Genomic DNA, 12,746 nt, shown 5'->3' with positions numbered 1-12,746 from the left:
GTACATCAACAGTCAGGACAAGGGCTGATCAAGTCACTGTTTCTCCTAGTGTCCATTTCACTTCAACAGGTTTCCTTTTTGGTGCTCAGTTTGTTGTCCCCGATCAGGGAGAACATATGATGTTTGTCCCTTTGAGACTGGCTTATTTCACTCAGCATGATGTTTTCCAGATTCCTCCATTTTGTTGCAAATGACTGGATTTCATTTTTTTTTCTTTTTTTTTTTTTACTTCTGTATTATATTCTATAGAGTACATGTCCCATAACTTATTTATCCAGTCTACTTTTGATGGGCATTTAGGTTGATTCCAGGTCTTAGTTATTGTGAATTGACCTGCATTAAATGTTAATGTGCAGACAGCTTTTTTGTTTGCCAATTTAATTTCCTTTGGGTAAATGCCCAGGAGTGGGATGGCTGGGTTGTATGGTAGGTTATATTCATGTTTCTGAGGAATCTCCAGACTGACTTCCCTAGTGGCTTTACCAGTTTGCATTCTCACCAAAAGCGGACTATTAGAACTCATAGAAGAGTTTGGCAAAGTAGCAGGATATAAAATCAATGCACAAAAATCAACAGCCTTTGTATATACAGGCAATGCCATGGCTGAGAAAGAACTTCTAAGATCAATCCCATTCACAATAGCCACAAAATCAATTAAATACCTTGGAATAAACTTAACCAAGGATGTCAAAGATCTCTATGATGAGAATTACAAAATATTTTAAAAAGAAAGAAATAGAAGAGGATACCAAAAAGTGGAAAAATCTTCCATGCTCATGGATTAGAAGAATCAACATCATCAAAATGTCCATTCTCCCAAAAGCAATTTATGGATTCATTGCGATACCAATCAAGATACCGAAGACCTTCTTCTCAGATCTGGAAAAAATGATGCTGAAATTCATATGGAGACACAGGAGACCTCCAATAGCTAAATCAATCTTGTACAACAAAAACAGCTGGAGGCATCACAATACCAGATTTCAGGACATACTACAGGGCAGTTGTAATCAAAACAGCATGGTACTGGTACAGAAACAGATGGATAGACCAATGGAACAGAATAGAAACACCAGAAATCAATCCAAACATCTACAGCCAATTTATATTTGATCAAGAATCTAAAACCAATTCCTGGAGCAAGGACAGTCTATTCAACAAATGGTTCTGGGAAAACTGGATTTCCATGTGCAGAAGCACGAAGCAAGATCCCTACCTTACACCTTACACAAAAATCCACTCAACATGGATTAAAGACCTAAATTTACAACCCGCCACCATCAAATTATTAGAGAACATTGGAGAAACCCTGCAAGATATAGGCACAGGCAAAGACTTCTTGGAAAAGACTCTGGAAGCACAGGCAGGCAAAGCCAAAATGAACAATTGGGATTGCATCAGATTGAGAAGTTTCTGTACTTCAAAAGAAACAGGAAAGTGAAGAGGCAACCGACAGAATGGGAAAAAATATTTGCAAACTGTGCAATAGATAAAGGATTAATAACCAGAATTTACAAAGAGATCAAGAAACTCCATGACAACAAAACAAAGAACCCATTAAGAGATGGGCCAAGGACCTCAATAGACATTTTTCAAAAGAGGAAATCCAAATGGCCAACAGACACATGAAAAAATGTACAGGATCACTAGCCACCAGGGAAATGCAGATCAAAACCACAATGAGGTTTCACCTCACGCTGGTTAGAATGGCTCACACTCAGAAATCTACCAACAAAAGATGCTGGCGAGGATGTGGGGAAAATGATTAATATTTTGAATTCTATTTCTGGCATTTCATCAATCTCATCATCTTCACAATCTAGTGTTGAGCTGTTGTGTTCTTTTGGGGGTGTCATGTTGTCTTCCTTGTTCTTCTTTCTTGAATTTTGCATTTGTTACTCGGCATTTGTGGAGCTACTCGATTTCTCTGGAAAAAAAAATTGAAAGAGAACTTTGAGGGCCAGAGGTTTTGAAATCCATGCTTTTTTCCATGATATGTTTGTCTTTCCCACACATTTTTGTCTCTTATTTGGTTTCTTCTCTTCCTATTATCTCTCCATCCAAGATGGAGTGTTAATTGCATTCTTAATTGTCAGTATTGCTGTTCAGAACTTCTGGGTTTCTCCTTGGACAATTACAAATGTTAAAACTGCTCCCATGTACCAGTCATGACTGGCTTCAGCTGTGTCTCTGTTCTACCTCCAGAGGACTTCTGTGAAGTTGTTGAATGCATTATTTATCACCATCTCTTAGTTCTTCAGTGAACTGTGTTTCAATCAGGGAGAAGTTTTAATTTCTTTAGCCTATTGTTCAGTAATGCCATTGACAGTCTGGTTCCTGATGTCTTTACCAGACTCATTGCCATTGCCCATCTCTTCCTCCTTGTTCTTAATCCTCCATCTCAGTGACAGGAGTGTGACTGCTGCCCTCTTATCTCATCATGGTTCTTCCTGTCTCTCCATGCTTGGCCCATTTCCTCTGGGTCAGCCTCTCCTTTCATCATGAGAGAATGCTGTCTTTGTTAAACCTCTATGCATCCTTCAAAGCACAGGTTAAACACTGCCCATGTGAAACTTCTCCCTTGATTCTCTGAGGTATTATACTTCTCTCCTGAGTGTGTAATTAGTTATTTAAATATTATCCCAATTGGACTGGGACCTCTGTTAAGTCAAAGGTTTTATCTTTCTCACCTTGAGTAATCTGTTTTAACTGGCAATGAACAAAATAGCTTAAAATATGCTAACTAAATTGAATTGAGTTGTCTCACTATTCATGCTGAAAGGTCAATAGTCGATTGTAAGTCACTCACCTGCTTTATGTCCTGAGGTAAGGCAGTTTTCTTGGCTACAACACAAAGAACACCTTCTCCAAATCAATGTAAACATGGATGGAAATGTTTCTGAGAGAGTAAAGTAATATGCAGTATGAATTATCATTTTTAGTAAAGTAGATTATTGTGGCATAAAGCTCTTGTTCTGGCTAAGGTATGAGCAGGAAGAACATTGAAATAAATGATCACCTCAGGAATTTGATTTTTTTCTATGACATAAAACATACACAAATGGTTGAACTAAGAAAGTATTAGACATGAAATAAGACATTTCTCATGCCTGCAAATGCAGACTGCTGGGCTTATTCTCAGATGTCTCCTCAGAGTCCTCTGTTCAATACCCAATCTGAAGTCAATAGATTTTCTGTATTATAACATGATGTAATTTCTCACAGTTCATGAATGTGTATCATTCATTTACTTATTTAAGATTTATTTATTTGAAAGGCAGAGTGACAGAGAGTGAGAATAAGATGGAAATAGGTCGTCCAGCTGCTGATCTACTCCCCAAATGGCTGCAGCAGCCAATATTGGGCCAGGCTGAAACCAGGGGCCTTGAACTCCATCTAGATCTCCCATATAGATGGCAAGAGCCCAAGGACTGGGACATCTGCTGCTGCGTTCACAGGCACATTAGCAGGGAGCTGGATTGGAAGCAGAGGAGTTGGGACTTGAGCCAGTGCTCTGATATGAGATGCCAGCAACACCATTTGCCGTTTAACCCATTGTGCCATAGCACTGGCCTCAGTGTGTATCATTCATTTTTTTAACTTTATTTAATATAAATTTCCAAAGTACAGCTTATGGATTGTAATCCATTGTAATGGCTCCCCCCCCCATAACTTCCCTCCCACCCGCAACCCTCCCCTTTCCCGCTCCCTCTCCCCTTCCATTCACATCAAGATTCATTTTCAATTCTCTGTATAAACAGAAGATCAGTTTAGTATATATTAAGTAAAGATTTCAACAGTTTGCACCCACATAGAAACACAAAGTGAAAAATATTGTTTGAGTACTAGTTATAGCATTAAATCACAATGTACAGCACATTAAGGACAGAGATTCTACATGAGGAGTAAGTACACAGTGACTCCCTGTTGTTGACTTAACAATTTGACACTCTTGTTTATGGCATCAGTAATCACCCTAGGCTCTTGTCATGAGTTGCCAAGGCTATGGAAGCCTTTTGAGTTCACCGACTCTGATCATATTTAGACAAGGTCATAGTCAAGGTAGAAGTTCTCTCCTCCCTTCAGAGAAAGGTACCTCCTTCTTTGATGACCTGTTCTTTCCACTGGGATCTCACTCGCAGAGATCTTTCATTTAGTCTTTTTTTTTTTTTTTTTTTTTTTTTTTTGCCAGAGTGTCTTGGCTTTCCATGCCTGAAATACTCTCATGGGCTTTTCAGCCAGATCTGAATGCCTTAAGGGCTGATTCTGAGGCCAGAGTGCTGTTTAGGACATCCGCCATTCTATGAGTCTGCTGTGTATCTCGCTTCCCATGTTGGATCGTTCTCTCCCTTTTTTATTCTATCAGCTAGTATTAGCAGACACTAGTCTTGTTTGTGTGATCCCTTTGACTCTTAGACCTATCATTACGATCAATTGTGAACAGAAATTGATCACTGGGACTAGTGAGGTGCATTGGTACATGCCACCTTGATGGGATTGAAATGGAATCCCCAGGCACGTTTCTAACTCTACCATTTGGAGCAAGTCAGCTTGAGCATGTCCCAAATAGTAAATCTCTTCCTCTCTTATTCCCACCCTTATATTTAACAGGGATCACTTTTCATTTAAGTTTCAACACTTAAGAATAACTGTGTATTAATTACAGAATTCAACCAGTAGTGTTAAGTAGAACAAACAAAAAAATACTAAGAGGGTAACATATTAAGTTGTTCTTCAACAGTCAGGGCAAGTGCTGATTAAGTCGGAATGCAAACTGGTAAAGCCACTATGGTAGTCTGTATGAAGATTCCTCAGAAACCTGAAGATAACCCTACCATTCAACCCAGCCATCCCACTCCTGGGAATTTATCCAAAGGAAATTAAATTGGCAAATAAAAAGTGGTCTTCACCTTAATGTTTATTGCAGCTCAGTTCACAATAGCTAAGACCTGGAATCAACCTAAATGCCTATCAACAGTAGACTGGATAAAGAAATTATGGGATATGTACTCTATAGAATACTATACAGCAGTAAAAAACAATGAAATCCGGGCATTTGCAACAAGATGGAGGAATCTGGAAAACATCATGCTGAGTGAAATAAGGCAGTCCCAAAGGGACAAATATCATATGTTCTTCCTGATTGGTGACAACTAACTGAGCACCAAAAAGGAAACCTGTTAAAGTGTGTATCGTTCATATCTATCAGTATAATGGGTATAAATCAGCCTTCTTAGAACACAGACATTGTCTTAATCATAAATGTGTCCTAGGGCTTAGAGCAATATTTGAGATGTAGTAGTCACTCATTCAGTATTCATTAAATAAATGAGTTGAGGTAAATATTTGATGTAATGGTTAAGATGCCAGATAAGGCATCTTCATCCCATATTGGAGTACATGGGTTCAGTACCAGGTTTCTGTTTCTAGCTTCCTGCTAGCATGGACCAAGGAAGCCGAGGTAAAGGATCAGTAACTGAGTGTCTGCCATCCTTGAGAGACACCTGCATTTAGTTCCTGACTGCTGCCTCAGCCTGGCCTGGCCATAGCCACTGAAGGCTTTTCAGCAGTGAACCAGCAGATGGAAGCTCTCTCTCAAATAAATTATTGTGTATCTTTTAGGACACTTGACAAGATTATTAAATTTCACACATAATCAGAATTCTCAAGGCAATTGATATGAAATTATGTACATTAAAGTATTTGGTAAACCAGTAAGTTATAAGAGATGATTCCCAATTGGAAAACCCTGGCCTGCTCATTTTTGTGCCATGTTAACAGCCCAAGTGAAATAAAGACTGAGTTAGTTGTCTGCTTAGTATTTGGTCATGTGTTCCTATTTCTTGGGAATTAAAGAGAGACTTTAGAACTACTTTAAATGCTTTGACAAATTCAGTGTGATTGCCTCTGGTTAGCACAGAGCAGTAATTAAGTCTGCAATTATATGTTCAGATTTTCATATTTTTTCCTGTATGTGCATTTTGACAGTAATTGAACAAGGCAGTATGTTCTATATCCATTCTGAAACTGTTTCACAATATTTCATTATATGCCAGATTAATTTGTTAAACTCACATGGCAAATGAAAACTTCACCACTGATCTAATTAATCCAGCTGTGGGACTTTTCTGCTAATATGTCTTAGCTGGAAAAACTGAAGGTGATGTTAGGCACAGTGTCTAGAAAGATTAGGGGTATATTTGGGGATGGAGTAGAGCCTGATGTGAGCGTTATTTTTCTTCCTTCTTTTTTTCTCATTAAATACCATTTACTTCCTTCAGAATCAGCATAGTAAGAAGATGAATAAACACTGATGAGCTAAACATCTGAATCTTGAAACTTAATATTCTCTTTGAGTCGCTCTTGTATGTTAGGTGACTCTCTCTCTACACCCTCTCCACTCCTAAGTGTATGTGTGTAGTTTAGAATGAAGTGGTGTGGGCCAGCGCAGGGTGGCATTTTGATGGTCTATAGCTTTTTTATTTCTCATGAATTCCAGTGTGCCTTACAAAGAGTAAGTGCATTAGAATCTCTGTGAGAAATACTCGAGATGAGAGGTATGGAAATACTTGACGGAACATAAAACCCCTTTGAGTGTAAGTGCTCTCTCTTGTGAACTGATGATGGGAAAGAAATCTGTCTTTTGTTGGATGAACAGCCTCTTTATAAAGTATGTCTATCAGCTTCTGTCATTACAAGTTTGTTCATTTATGTATTTAGTTTTTCACCAAATAGCTGCTGAGTGTTTTTAATGAGTGTAGAAGGAGATAAGGACTGAGGATGCCTTGGAGAGCAAGTCAGATCTAGTTTTAAATCTCATAGAGGGATTAAACATGACAATAGGTCTGATCTGATTTCATCATCATTTAAAAAAAATCATCTATTATTTTTCACTTTATGTTTCTGTGTGGGAGCAAACTGTTGAAATCCTTAATGTATACTAAGCTGATCTTCTGTATATTAAGATAATCGAAAATGAATCTTGATGTGAATGGAAGGGGAGAGGGAGTGGGAAAGGGGAGGGTTGTGGGTGGGAGGGACGGTATGGGGGGAAGCCATTGTAATCCATAAGTCGTACTTTGGAAATTTATATTCATTAAATAAAAGTTAAAAAAAATCTCATAGAGTGTAAAATAGACTGTAGAGGCATATGTGAGTCACACAGCTCTCGAGGTGTATAGAAAACTACATATAAGATAAACCCTGGGGGGCTGGCACTGTGGCGTAGTGGGTTAAAGCCCTGGTCTGCAGTGCTGGCATCCCATATGTGTGCTGCTTTGAGTCCTATCTGCTCCACTTCCGATACAGCTCTCTGCTATGGACTGGAAAAGCAGTAGAAGATGGCCCAAGTGCTTGGACCCCTGTTACCTGCATGGGAATACCCAGAGGAAGCTTCTGGCTCCTGGCTTCGGATCAGCGCAGCTCCAGCTGTGGCAGCCATCTGGGTAGTGAACCAGCAGATGGAAGACCTTTCTCTTCTTCTCTCTACCTCTCTGCAACTCCACCTTTCAAATAAATAAATATTTTTTTAAAAAAAATGAACGCTATGAAGTGTTGAACTTCATAACAGCTTATGAAAAGACCATTTCCCCATGTCAATGGGGAGAAGGAATTCTCTGAGAAATTAATGCTTGCCTTGAGATGAGGTTGGAACTGAAGGGTTAACATAGTTGAATGAAGGTGAGAAGGCAGTAGCTGGTAGGGAGGACAGTGTATACAAAGGAAGATGAAGTGGGAGGAATTATAGTTAAAGCAGAGCATGGGAGCAGGATCATGGAGTGAGATGGGGCTGGGTATTGTAAGAAATTGTACATGACAGGGCCGGCACCCTGGTGCACTAGGTTAATCCTCTGCCTGTGGTGCCAGCATCCCATATGGGTGCTGGTTCTAGTCCCGGCTGCTCCTCTTCTGATCTAGCTCTCTGCTGTGGCCTGGGAAAGCAGTGGAGGATGGCCCAGTTTCTTGGGCCCCTGCGCCCACGTGGGAGGCCAGGAAGAAGCTCCTGGCTCCTGGCTTCGGATAGGCACAGCTCCGTCCACTGCGGCCGTTTAGGGAGTGAACCAGTGGAAGGAAGACCTTTATCTCTGTCTCTCTCTCTCACTGTCTGTAATTGTACCTGTCAAATAAATAAATAAATAAATAATAAAAGAAATTGTACACAACAACTTTGTAGGTGTTAACTTTCTGGGTGCTTATTATGCATCACGTACCCTTCTGAGTGGTTTGCTGTATAAACTCATCTAATTCTATGAAACCCCATGAGGTATGTAAAATTCTGAACTACATTTCAGTGACTGGGAAATTGAGGCACAGAGAAGTTAAACAGCAGGTGAATGGTAAGTTCTGGAAATGGGGAGTAGAAATTGAATGAAATCTTTCTGTTGGGTAAAAGCTGTGATCATAACCCAGTCATTGAAAGGGCAAAGTGTCGCTCCCCCACTCGCAGAGGAACGACACCGGACCCTGTGCTGTTCTCTTTGCCCAGCCCTTCCCGGGTTTGCTGCCAACACACACACACACACACACACCCCGGTCCACGGAGGGCAGCACCCCCGCCGCTTTCCCCGCTTCCCCGGAGGAGCGGCACACCACCGGCCGGCTCTCTCAGGGGCTGCTCAGATGTTCCTCAGGTGTTCCTGGTGCATGTTGTCTCTCTCCTCCTTTATAGTCCTCTTCCACCAATCCCAACTCTGCTGCCCACACGCCGAGCACGCTGCTCTCCTCCAATCAGGAGCAGGATCAGCTCCTGTAGCTTGTTAGTTGAATTGGTGAGGCAGCTGTGTGGAAGTTGTTTGCTCTTTCTCAGTGCCATATTGTGGGAGATCAGATGCATAGAATTAGTCTTAGCAGTTCCAGTAATTTAGTCTAGTCTCGGTTGCTCCCCACAAAAAAGCATTAGCTTTCTAGGTGCATCTGGATTTGTATCATGGCAGAGGGTAGAGAGTAAGGGAAATTCAGGGGTTTCATGAACATCTGAAATTGTATAAAAATTTTATGAGTGCATTTTTCTAAGAAGGAAGTCGCTACTTTTCACTAGATTCAAAAAAGGATTTATAACACAATAAACTGAAAAGCACTGACACAGATCTTGTTTTTTGAAGAAATTTTTGTTTCGAGATAGTTGTAGATTCATATGCAATTATAAGAAATAATACACAGAGAACTTGCATACCCTTCACTTATGGTTCCCTATTGGTAACATCTTGCATTAATTTAGTACAGTATCACAACTGAGAAATTGACATTGATACAATGCACCAATCTTATTCTGACATCATAAGTTTTCTTTGCACTCACTTGTGTATGTGTATCTATTTATGAAAGAGTCAACAAAAAGTTCATGGAAAAGGCATTATGAAAAAACTATACATGGATTTAATTTTTTGTACCAAAATAAACTTATTTTCTAATTAAATTTTCCATACACTTCTTGATGTTGGTATCTCCTTTTCTTTGTGTGTGTATACATGCAAATTTAGTTCTGTTTGATTTAATCCTCTGTGGGTTTCTAGAATTACTATCATAGTAAATATACAGAATTAGTTCCATTACGAGGATCGCTTGTACTATCCTTTTGTAGGCATTGCCTTTTCTCTCTCCAAAAATACCTGTTGATTGTTTTAAAGCAAGGAGCTTATATATTGTGTATTATTCTGACATTATTTGTCATATAAACCTAGGAGTTCTTTATCCTTGACATTGTTCAATATTAAGTAATTTACTTGATAGAGAAAGAGTGATTAATGAAGGGTATTTTAGTTGTCTTTTGGTTAGCTATTTCTATACAGAAATTGCCCTGCCAAAAAGTAAATACTCCTCCAAATCAGAGATTTTATTTTTCCTATAAGAAAGAAATTTTTCCTGACTCTGCCTTTGCCTCTTGCATGATGGTGCCACCCTGCCTGGCCTCTGAGGCTCTCACTCTCTTCTCCAGTCATTGCCATATTGAATACTAGTTGCCATCCTTAGCATGATCTGGTTTTCTGATCCCCTGTTCATTTCCTTCTGAGTAGCCAGAATAATCTTTATGAAAATGCAACCCAGACATAGAAGTTCCCTGCTTGAAATTCCTCAGTGGCTTTCCACACAAAGCCACATTCGCTTAGTCTACCACACGTCCTCCTCATGGCCCAGCCCAGCCTGCTCTCCAGCCTCTCCAGGTTTAGGGTCAGGAAATGACCCTTTCCCCTGGACCATGTGTACTTCAGACCCAGCATCTGCTTCTGCCAGGAAGACCTCCAAGATGGCCCTTCACTGCAGTTTTGTTTCCTTTCATTGTGCTGTCTTGATAGCATTACAGAATCATCAAGAAGTTGGTTTCTACAATCAGGTTGATCTGTACTGAAATCCCATCTCTGCCACTTTTAAATGTGTGGTGTTGAGTTAGTCATCTCACCGAAGTTTCTATTTCCATTTCTACAAGCATCTTATCACATTGTCAGAACTGAATAAGAAAGTATGGAAACATTGAGCCTAGCAGGGAGCAGAGCTCAGCAGCTAGTGTTGCTTACTACTGCCATGGCATTGCACGCTTCCCTCTGGCATAGCAGTGTATTTGCTGACCGGGAAGGGTTAAATTGCTTAGAAGGACTATGCTTTAATGCCCCTGACTCCCAGCACCTGTACAGTGTGGGTGTTTACAAGTGGATGGTTAGAGGAAGTAGACCAAGAAAACAGAGCAGGCCTCCAGTTTCTTCAGTGTGTACTCTTTTCAGAGTTGGGCCTTCTCTATAGCCTCAAGTCAGCTTTTCGAATGGCACACATACCCACCTTTAATGCAAGCCCCAGATTCATTCCAAACTTCATTATAAATGATCATTGGATCCTTATAGCTTTTTAGTATTTAAAATATTTGTGTGCTTGTCCTTCAATCATTGTGAGCAAGTTGAATTCTCTGAGTCTTTGAATCAAAGCTTGATGTTTGCCTGAGGGAGGAGGTAGTGGATTTCCCAAGAGAGAAAGAGAATAGAGAACTGTCACATGCAGCAGTGGCCGACTTGATTTGGAGATTGTACAGTCATGTCTGAGAACCAGGGAGTTCATGGTGACTCTCCCGGTACCTGCAGAGGAGAGGTGAAGAGATGAGGAGAATCAACTACCCAGAAACTTCAGGTGAGGAAAATCCTCAACAGCAGCTTATTTATAAAGTGAAAGCCCAATATTGTGACAGACTTTTAATTTTTCCTCACCTTTGAGATGCAGGTGCATGTATATGTTTCAATTTCTCCTAGAGCTAGCTCTCATCACAATTTACCTGTAATGGGAGAAGCTTCACAGAGTGGTCCATGTTGGTGAGAAAAGGGACTGTGCAATTGGCCTCACGTAGTTCTGGTCCCATTTCTACCATTCACTCACTTACCTTGGCCAAGTTACTGAAGTACTGGGTCTCAGTTTCCTCATTTGCAAAATGAACATGAATTAACACATCTTGATTGTGAAGGTTGAATGAGGTGGCTTAGCCCATTGGTATAGAATAAATGTCAGCATCTGGCATCATTAACATTTGGAGTGATGTCAGAGATAACATTAGCATTAGTATGGGTTATGGTTACACAGTAGCTAATGTGAATTCAACACTTTCTAAGTAACAGAGACCACACTAGGTGCTCCACATGCATATGGTATTTGGTCCTCAAAGTAACCCCACAAGATAGGTACTATTCCTAGGAAGAAACTTCATAATGCTCATTGGAGAATGGATTTAAAAGTAAAATTTACCTTGCTGCAAAGACACCTTAAGATTTCTGCATAGTTTTTCATAGGACTCACTTTTCATGGACTTTTATAAAAAGTCTGCATCTGAAAAGCTGATGGGGGTCTGGAGAGAGAGACAGAGACAGATCATCTCCCATCCACTAATTCACTTCCCAAATGCCCACAGCAGCCAGGGCTGGGTCAGACTGAAGCCAGGAGACAAGAATTCCATCCAGATTTCCCACATGAGTGGCAGGGAACCAACTACTTCAGCCACCACTTGCTGCTTTCCAGTGTGCTCATTAGCAGGATGCTGTAAAGGGGAGTAGAGGCAGGATTCGAACCTAAGGACTCTGATATGCAATGTGGGCATCCCAAGTAGCATGTTAATCATTGTGCCAAATGTCCATCCCTTTTCATGCACTTTAAAGTCCTCTCCTATTTTGCAGAGGGGGAAACTGAGTCTCAAGGACTAAGTAACTTGTACCACACCGCAGCTATTCAAAAGTAGAACTGTTTCTCAGATTCTGTGACCATAATACTGTGAGGGTGGTTGGGCCAGGGACATTGGATATGGGCTTTCTCTGGAGGGAACATAGTTTTCTGCATTTATGCACTCTTCATTGCCTTAAGTGACAGTCCTGGGATTCCGGATACGTCAGCTTCTGAGCCTGAATATTTGCAAGGGACAAACTTAAGGAATTACTTATCATATAGAGAGTGGAGCTACATTTTCTATTTGCTTTATTTCTGGTTCTGCTGCTTCTCTGATTGCTAAGGGCATCACTTCTTTCTCAGATCCCCAGTTAGCTTCACTCTGTAGCTTAATGAAGTGAGTTTGTCTTCGTCTAAGCTTCTTTTTCTCTGAAGACCCATCTGTGTTCTGAAAATGGCTAAGACCCGGTGCTCTGGCTGGCAGGTCCAGAGGCGAGGAACAGAGTCTTTTTCGGGGACCTGCGCTCTTTACTAATGAAAAGGGATGCCTGCCCCATGGAGATGGGCTGAAAGTAAGTGGCTGAATCTCTTGTGGCTGACCTGTGACCCAGTCTTCT

At 40.6% G+C, this 12,746-nt stretch overlaps 1 long non-coding RNA gene across 32 annotated transcripts in view; it reads left to right on the top strand.

Moving 5' to 3' along the window:
• The window catches only part of LOC149126097 (uncharacterized), a 434,465-nt gene that overhangs the window by 149,290 nt on the left and 272,429 nt on the right, over positions 1–12,746 (top strand). For 2 of the 32 annotated variants that reach the window (XR_016236305.1, XR_016236312.1), the window contains one exon: positions 7,309–7,518. The exons of the other annotated variants lie outside the window; for them this stretch is intronic. This is a non-coding gene — a long non-coding RNA (uncharacterized LOC149126097). Of the gene's footprint in view, positions 1–7,308; positions 7,519–12,746 lie in introns of those variants that run through there. 32 annotated transcript variants of the gene reach the window in all.

The sequence above is a fragment of the Oryctolagus cuniculus genome, chromosome 6, assembly GCF_051225735.1.
Source record: "Oryctolagus cuniculus isolate XC-2025 breed Fujian yellow rabbit chromosome 6, ASM5122573v1, whole genome shotgun sequence".
Lineage (NCBI taxonomy): Eukaryota > Metazoa > Chordata > Mammalia > Lagomorpha > Leporidae > Oryctolagus > Oryctolagus cuniculus.
The sequence above is the reverse complement of the archived record's forward strand: the minus strand, read 5'-3'. Positions and strand labels throughout refer to the sequence as shown.